The sequence below is a fragment of the Misgurnus anguillicaudatus genome, chromosome 24 (assembly GCF_027580225.2).
Source record: "Misgurnus anguillicaudatus chromosome 24, ASM2758022v2, whole genome shotgun sequence".
NCBI lineage: Eukaryota > Metazoa > Chordata > Actinopteri > Cypriniformes > Cobitidae > Misgurnus > Misgurnus anguillicaudatus.
Genome location: NC_073360.2, coordinates 18,850,416 through 18,860,360, shown reverse-complemented (window position 1 = coordinate 18,860,360; position 9,945 = coordinate 18,850,416). Strand labels below are relative to the sequence as shown.

The 9,945-nt window shown below is 40.0% G+C and overlaps 1 pseudogene; it reads left to right on the top strand.

Annotated features, from left to right (window-relative positions):
- Positions 1-2,048: 2,048 nt before the first annotated feature.
- Positions 2,049-9,018, top strand: LOC141361693 (uncharacterized; annotated as a pseudogene).
- The last annotated feature ends 927 nt before the right edge of the window (positions 9,019-9,945 follow it).

The window sequence follows — 9,945 nt, the reverse complement described above, 5'->3', positions numbered from 1 at the left end:
CAAGGAAGGTACACTGGACTCTTGGCTTTGGGCATACAGGTGAGTATACAGAGAAGTATACTGGGCTCTTGACTTGAATAAATATAACTCACTGACCCAGAGGTAAACGGGGGTCAGGCTTTAGCTCTTTGAAGCTTGGGTGGTTGGAGAGGACGTATATGCACAACGGCGAACTTTGAGCCTTTCTCGCTAGGACAGATTTCTAAGGAAACACTTGGACGTCGACTTCCAACATGTAGAGGAACAGTCCCACGTCAACACAGAGCCCTTGGCTCAAATCTGCAGACTGGCAACAGACAAACACACAGTCTCTTTAATGATATACTATTCCATGAGCATGTAGGGAGAGATACAACACCTTAAACAGGAGAACAGATGGAGGTACAGGCCAGGGCTGCTGCACGTTGGACCTAGCACGGCCACAGATGGGATCACAAATGGTGGGTAGAATGAAATAGGGTACCACACCAGGAGATGTACTGTTCGAGTAGGCCGATTGCTTCCCTCTCCTCTCTTCCAACAGCATGACCAGAGATCTTCCACGCAGCAGCCAATTAAAGCTCTCGCTCCTTCAATTACTCCACACACTATTCACAGCAAATTCATACTTTTTGCAGTTGGTACGCCACCACCAGGTGGGAGAAAGGATTACGAGACCCAGTCGGGTTGTATATATAGGTATCAGTCGTCCACCGACACCAGCTCACATCCTTTAATCCAGGGCTCTCTAATCTAGGGGGTGATTGCTGACAACATTGACAAAGCACAACACCACAATTCTTCTAGTGTACACACGTCAAAAATACTCACCCACTGCACTCCACACACTCACAGTGAATTTAGGGTCAAACCACCACGTTGGGCTGGGAATTGGTCCTGAACGATTGAAAGGGGTTAGTGTGAAGGATGACCAGATGGAAACGTCAAACCCTCGACTCGTAAACACACTCCTTCCTCATCTTAGTTAGCTTCGGCTCACCCACCACTCCTTTCCACGGGTGGGGCCACATAAACACTGAGGGAGCACACTGTCAGCAATATCCACAATATCACGTCTCTCCAAGCCCATCGATTGCTCCATCTCACTCACAACATTGGCCGGAATAAACACTTCCCCTTCCTGTTCCTCAGATGCCTTATTTATACGCCTCCTCTCCGTCGAATTGCCCAATCGCCACGTTCATTTGTACACCTGTTCCCCATAAAGCCCAAATTTAGTTGCCCAGAGTTACCGGAACGAAAGGGGTGTTTCACGGACAGTCGTAACGGAACTATTCTTCGCCATTTAAGGTTCCGCTACCTTAAGTCACTCCGTGACATCAGACTATGTATAGAAATTAAATGCACTGCTTGTTAGGTTACTTATTTTGCTCAAGACAATTACGGTTGTGGCTAGAAAGGATACAGTTATGGCCAAAATCACGTGAAATCTCACCGGATGAGCCCTGTTTTCATCCTAATCCTACCCCCAAACCTAACTCTAAACCCAACATCGCGCAAGATTTAGCCAAAGCTGTATCCCATTTAGGCAGAACTGACAACTACCTCTTTATGTCCTTTTGTCATACAGAAGTCCCAGTTATAGTCATGCGTAGTTTCTATGCAGTAGCTACGTCGTAGGCTATGCGCAATAAGCTACTGGCAAACAGCTACATAATTACAGCTAATTTTTACAGTGAATGTTTGTAACCAAACCATTTTTGAGTTCAATTGACTTTCATAGTTGTAAAAATTATGCTTCTGTTTTCTGCTTGATTACAAAAATCTTCCTTTGTGTTCAGCAGAATAAAGAAATGTATACAGGTTTCTAACAGCATGAGCAGTGGCGGCTGGTGACTTCTCTTCTGAGGGGTGCAAATTCAAAATATGTGTTCGGGGTGTCATGTGTGGCTTGTCATGTCAAAATATTTCGTTGCATCATGTGAACCATGTGCATCATGCGTCTTGTCCAAATATGTGCCTCACATGACTGTTTCTGTACAAACATCTGTGGCGTCCGTCGACGTGCTCCACTAAAAGTTGCAAAAATGCCTTGTATACATGCGGACATGCCGCCACAAAAGGAAAACACTGGTATGGTGTTCCTGATTCTCAGCGTGTGGTTGTTTTTTACCGCTATAAGGGAGTTTGGGAATATACAACAAAGCACAGATGACAAGAGGTTCACTCAAGACAGCGCAGGCATAAAGGTAAGCTAATCTTGCGTTTAGCATGAAGCTTGTCGCGATTCTCTCTGACCAATCAGTGATCTTCAGTGTTTTCACATCATGTTTTAGTATCAGTTCAGCTCGATTGGAACCCCAACCGAGGTGGTTCTAAAAAAAGTACTGGGGACTATGTACTGAACCCAGTGGAAAGCCCCCAAAAGTAAGCTGACCTAACCTGTGTGGTACTATGCAATGGTTTTCATAAAAATAAGAACATTAAGCCTTCATCTAGCTATTCCAATGCTCTTAATGGTCATTAAACTATTAGGAGACCGCTAATGTTAACGTTACTAACACTGTTTCGGGTGCGCCTAGTGTTAAGCGTAATACACATGGCTTGGTTCCGACATCAGAGTCAAGGCAGCTGACTTACTGGGTGACTGTCAAGCGGCATAGTCATATCCAGCGCCCATCTATCGTTCATGTGGTAATTTCTAACAGATTTTACCCCCTCAGTAATACACCAGCTGAGACGTCTGTTAAAAGTGCCCTGGTTATTGGAGATTCTATTCTCAGGAACGTTAACATTGAGGCACCAGCCACCATAGTCGAATGTATACCAGGAGCCAGAGCGTCTGACATTAGATCCAAATTTAAAGTGCTGGCTAATGCTAAGCGTTAGTTTTTTAAGATTGTTATTCACACCGGCACAAATGACACCAGACTCCTCCAGTCGGAGATCACCAAAGATAGTATTAAAGAGGTGTGTGAAATTGCAATAACAATGTCAGACAATGTAATATGCTCTGGTCCCCTCCCTGCCTACCTGGGTGATGAAACTTATAGTAGAGTAGTGTCACTTCACGGCTGGATGTCAAAGTGGTGCCCTCAGCATAACGTAGGGTTTATAGACAATTGGAAGCATTTCTGGGAAGATCTGACCTGCTAAAGAGAAATGGCCTCCATCTGTCCCCGGAAGAAAGTGCCATACTCTCTAGAAATCTGACCATTATTCTTACTTGTGATATTGTCTGACTATCCAGGCCCCAGGTCAGGAAACAGATTAACCGTCCATCTGTTAGCTGCCTTGACATATAAAGAACACATATATCCCAGCACATAGAATCTATTTTATCAGAGTATCAACACATTTCGACTGTGTATGTTCCTCAAACAAACAAATACAGAGCACCGTTTACCTCGTCTCGTACAAATCTTATTTACATAAAATTTGAAAACAATACATTAACAGATGAAACTCAAATGTTAAAATTCGGCCTTCTTAACATTAGATCGTTTCCTAATAAAGAACCTATTATCAATGAAATAATTACAGACCAAAACTTAGATGCACTCTGTTTAACAAAAACCTGGCTTAAAGCAGAAGATTACATCAGTTTAAACGAATCCACCCCCCAAGACTATTATTATAAACACAAACCTAACATTATTAATGACATCGAAATATCACCTTAGAGCGATGCAGTTTCAGACCATTGCCGTGTTTCATACACGGTACTTGTAGATAGAATCCCTCGGTCTACAACATACTGCAGATTAGCCAGAAAAATAATTTCCACCACTAAATATAGCTTTATTAGCACTCTTCTAGACCTGTCCCAAATGAAACATGTAGCAGATAACCGTGTAGATCTGGATATTGTAAAAGAAAACCTGAACAACGTTTGTTCTAGCACGTTGGATGCCGTTGCTCCCATTTGAAAAAAGAGAATCAAAGAAAAAACGGCAGCTCCATGGTATGACCATCATACTGCAGCCCTTAAAAAGGTAGCTAGAACAATTGAACGAAACCATTGAAGCACAAAGTCAGAAGTATGGCGTGTAGCATGGAAAGAGAGTGTTCAACACTACATATAAAAATGCCAGATCTACCTATCTCAGCAAGCTTATTAAAGAAAATCATAGCAACCCTTGTTTCCTCTTTATCACAGTTGCGAAACTGACTAGAAACAAAGAACAAACAAAAACCAATAGTAAACTCCAACACAATAGTAACAACTTCATGATCTTCTTTACAAACAAAATTATGGTTATTAGGGAAAACATCGAAGCTACGCAAGCAGCCACCACTCTACCCAATAGTACATTTAACACTAGATTACCATACAAACATCATGAGTCATTTAAAGCTGCTACAATAGAAGAGCTCTCTAAATTAATAACATCATCCAAATCATCGTCCTGTATGTTAGACCCCGTCCCCACCAAATTACTTAAAGAAGTACTCCCTGTAGTGTCAGACCCAGTATTATATATCTTTAACTTATCGCTAGAACTAGGATACGTTCCAACAGCTTCCAAACTAGCAGTTATTAGACCGGCTCATTAAAAAACCACACCTTGACCAGGGAGATCTTAATAACTTTAGACCAGGGGTGTCCAAAGTCGGTCCTGGAGGGCCTGTGTCCTGCAGAATTTAGCTAAAACTTTCCTCAACACACCTGCCTCAAAGTATCTAGTCTGCCTATAAGACCTTGATTAGCTGGATCAGGTGTGTTTGATTAGGGTTGGAATAAAACTCTGCAGAGACAGCGGCCCTCCAGGAGCTGGAGTGGATACCCCTGCTTTAGACCAATCCCTTTAGACCAATAAGACCTCCTTTTAACACCCGATCGTAGTGAAATCTCAATCCTTATATTACTAGACCTTAGTGCAGCTTTTGACACAATAGATCACACAATCTTACTCAATAAACTAGAAAACTATGTTGGCATCAGTGGTCAGGCGTTAGCCTGGTTTAGATCGTATCTAACCAATCGCTATCACTTTGTTTATGTAAATGAGAAAAAGTCATATCACTCCCCGGTTAAATACGGCGTACCACATGGATCAGTTTTAGGCCCTATCCTATTCTTGTTATATCTGTTACCTCTAGGAGACATTATCAGGAAACATAACATAAGTTTTTACTGCTATGCGGATGATACCCAGCTTTACATCTCGTCACATCCTAGCGAAAACCACCAGTTTTCTAAGCAAACGGACTGCATTATCGATATTAGTGACTGGATGGCACATTACTTTCTTATGCTAAACTCCAATAAGACAGAGATACTTGTTATTGAACCAAATCGCTCCAAACATAATATGTCAGATTACAAGCTGCCCATAGATGGCTGCACTGTGGTGCCATCTTCCACGGTTAGGAACTTAGGCGTGATGTTCGACAGCAATCTATTTTCGATAGTCATATCTCCAACGTCTTCGGCACAGCATTCTTCCATCTTAGAAATATCTCAAAAATACATCATATGCTGTCTGCATCAGATGCAGAAAATCTTATCCACGCTTTTATATGACCTCTTATATGACTACTGTAACTCGTTACTCGGGGGATGTCACGCAAATCAGGTAAACGAGTTACAGCTGGTTCAAAACGCTGGAGTGCTTACTCGATCTAAAAGTATGACCACATCCATTTCTGGCATTGCACTGGCTGCCGGTTAAATATCGCGTACAATTTAAAATATTACTAATCACCTTCAAAGCCTTAAATGGCCTAGCACCCTTGTATATTAAAGAATTACTATCAGAATACAATCCATCACGTACACTGCAATCACAAAATTCTGGCCACTTGATTATCCCTAGAGTATCAAAAGTGTCTAAAGGTGGTAGGTCCTTTTCCTACCTAGCCCCTAAGCTCTGGAATGATTTACCAAATAATGTTTGAGTATCAGACACAGTCGATAACTTTAAATCTAAAGTTAAGACATCTTCAACAAAGCATTCACAAAAATGTCTAGTAAATGTACTTATCTCGCAATAGTTAGTTTGTCCAGAACAAAGCACTCACATAACTCATCTGGGTAATATACTTATGCCGCAATAGTTGGCCTGTTTGGAACTGAGCTGATTTAAACCACAATACACTGTATGACACTTGCATTACATGTGAACAGCGCCTTTGCTAATAGGATTCTGTTATCTCTCTCCCTGTCTCGTCCTCGACCCCGAGGATGGTGACAGTGTCGGCCCGAGCCTCTTAGGGGCCTTAAGCAGAATTAGTTTGGGGCACCTAACACCAATTTTTTTATTCAAAAATAAAGAAATTACAAACATTTATAAAAATGCCCTGTCAAGTTCGCTTGCTTGTTTTGCATTGCTGAAACGCGTCTCCACATGTGTGCACTAATGATTGCACTTAAGCGCGCGCACACACACAGACGGAGGACGAATTACAAACGGCGCAGCATAAAAATGCTACGTTGTTTTTCAGTGCTCTATTCCTCAAATGTATGCTAATGGACTACAGTATGACACACAGTAGCGTAACTCTCTCTAAAGTTTAAACATCAAGTGTTCTGATCTCTGAAGGGCGTAGTGAGGATCACCTAGAGCTGGACCGGACTAATTTAACCACATGTGTGTCCAGAAACCTGTTCACTTTTGCTGGTTAAATTGTTAAAAATCACTTTAAATGTTAACATTTGCAAGCTTTTGAAACACGTGCAAATCATCAACTTTCCCTATTAATCTGCGAATCGCATGCAAGCCGAACTGTGGGTCAACCCCGGATCAACTGCGATCTGTCACACCACTAGCTGCTGCTGCACAAATTAAACATACTGTAAATAATTATGCAAACAAACCTTTATCTTGCTCTTTTTTCTCCTCCTCTGTCCTTTTCTTCTTTCTATTTTTGGCACCAGAGCAAGATACATCCTTTTTGTGACATGGCTTATCATTTATTACAGTGACCCGCGCCTGCGTGAATTGTCAGTTCACGCGAGGTGTCTATATTGCTCATGACTCAAACGCTAGCACTACAGACACACAGCAGTTGTCTGCAAATCAGAATTTTCCAATGGGCTCTAAGCAGCCACCTGGTTCGCTTATGCCTCGGGGTGGCCCTGACAATGAGACAAACAGACCCAGTTCTGCTGCTGTGAAGGTCATCACACCACTAATCTACTGGCCGTCATTGAACATGATGCCCTTCAAGCTGATGCCTGACCAACGACTACCAGCGGAACCAGTTTAATCCGCTTACCCGTTTACATACCCCGATAGTATTTATATAAATAAATATATGTGTATCTCTCTTAGGGGTTTTTCTCCTCCTAGGAGTTTTCCCCCTGGACAAGCAAGGAGGGTTTTATTTTTCAAATAAAATTGAATTAAGTTGAAAATCTAAAATTATGTTTATTTGTGTGTTTTCTGAGGTGTACCGCAGGGGTGATTTTAGGATTTTCATTTTAGGGGGGGGCTCAGCCCCCCAATGAGAGTATAATACAGAATAAATCAACTATATATATAAATATTAAAGGGGACATTTTACAAGACTTTTTTAAGATGTCAAATAAATCTTTGGTGTCCCCAGAGTATGTATGTGAAGTTCTAGCTCAAAATATAATATAGATAATTTATTATAGCATGTTAAAATTGCCACTTTGTAGGTGTAACCAAAAAATGTGCTGTTTTGGGTGTGTCCTTTAACATGCAAATGAGCTGATCGCTGCACTAAATGACAGTGCTGTTGTTGGATAGTACTGATTAAGGGGTGGTATGATTCCCTTCCGACATCACCAGGGGAGGCAAATTTTAATGACCTATTTTTACATGCTTGTGGAGAACGGTTTATCAAAACTAAGTTACTGGGTTGTTTGTTTTTACATTTTCTAGGTTGATAAAACCACTGGGGACCCAATTATAGCACTTAAGCATGGACAAAGTCAGATTTTCATGATATGTCCCCTTTCATACAGTGTAAGGTTAGGTCTATATACAAAGAGTGGCAAAGCAGGAAATTAATGGGGTTGCCAGGGGATGACCAAAGCTACTTTACGGCCCACGTAGAAGGTGACGTTCTCGCGACCTTTCGCAACGTTCCCTAAAAGTTCTCTAAAGGGGATGAAAAGACCTGAACCTTTAGAGAACATTAGGTACATTCCTAAAACGTCCTTTGTTGGTTATAAAAGTCTTGCAGTTCAAGGAGGTTCCTTATGTGACTTTAGTGGGACTACCGAGACATTAACAGAACATTCCCATATGGTACTATTTTGGTCAGATAAAAACGTTCCCGATATGACTGTAGAAAGACATTCCATATTGGTTATCCTGTGGTCACATAAGAACGTTACAGAGAGGACACCTGAGACATCAACAGAACATTCCCACATGATACTTTTTTGGCCATATCATAACGTTCCCGATATGACTGTAGAAAGACGTTCCATATTGGTTATTCTGTGGTCACATAAGAACGTTACAGAGAGGACATTTGGAACATTAACAGAACATTCCTACATGGTACTATTTTGGTCATATCATAGCATATCATAATGTTAACATATTTTTTTATTATTTAACCATGTTGTATATTGGTTTCTGTTATTACATTTTATGCACTTCAACTGTAAATGTTTTGTTTTAATTGCATCTTTGTTTTAAACAATTTAATTATTGTGGGGTTTTGTTAGCTTTTGTGTTATTCTTGTATTTTTTGGCTATTTATTTGTAGCTTTTTTATTATCATTCTGTTTGTTTGCCAGATTTTGACATTCTATTTATTTTTCCTGTAATCCCACTTCGATTATTTTCTGTGTTTTTCAATGATACATTTCTGTCACAGTCCCAGTTTGTTAATGCTTGTTTCTCCATGTTTCCCCGTTCATCATTCATTTGGACTTTGTTTCCCATAATCCTCTTCACTCTCTCACTTGAACTGTGTTTGTTATTATCCTCACCTGACAGTCATCCCCCTCATCACTCCGTTGTCTAAATACTGTGCTGTTCTCTTTGTCTAGGTCAGTTCTTGTTTATAGTGATGTGTTGTGAGTTTTGCTGTTTACCAGTTGCCATGTTCCTTGTTTTATATTAATTAAAGATTATCATTTTGGATTCATCATGATCTATCTCCTCCTTAATCCTCCACCACACCAACCGTATCAATTTCACAGTGTAATTATATATTGATTGAGTTATGGCTATTTTTTGGGGCTTCTGGATAAGTTGTGGGTCTCAAAACGTTCTGGGAACTTTACTAGGCAATGTCCTTAACATCAGCAGGGTCGTTCTGAGAACCTTCTGGGAACGTAAAGTCTACATAAAATATGGTCCCCTTCAGAAGTGTGTAGAGTACCCAAAATCTGTACTCAAGTAAAAGTACAAGTACTTGTACAAAAATTTACTCAAGTAAAAGTATCAATCTAATTATTTACTTGAGTAAGAGTAAAAAAGTATTAGATGAAAAAACTACTCAAGTAGTTAGTTACTCATTACTTCCGATCTGATATAAGTAGCGCAAAAGCACTTTTCAGACTACTTGGAGGGTTTTCACAAACCTCTCCTTAAAAGTCTCATTGTTCTGCTTATATACAATTAAAGCAGCCTATCTCAGTCCTGCAATGGGTACATTAACATCACATAACGTGTCATTTGAGAAAAAATCTCAAACACACACACACACAGATGTTTTTCTGACGGTTAACTCTGTATTTATTTTCATGTTCACAACACAAACTTGTCAGCATCTGCCTTTAAACATGCAAACAGTAAACAAAAAAGAACATGTTTGTCTGTTTGTTATCATGTTTTTATATTAATAGGTTATTTTCATTGCCATTAAAGTGCAATTACTAAACATAAACAGCTTAATAAAAATGATTATTTTAGAATTTCATATGGAACTTATCTGTTTGTGCAAATCAACTCTACATTTATTATAATATATAATACATGTTTCTTTAAAATCAAACTTTATTCTTTTATTTTTATTCATTCATTTTTTTAGGAAGGATTTAAATAAAATACAATCCCGTTTTTATTTGAATGT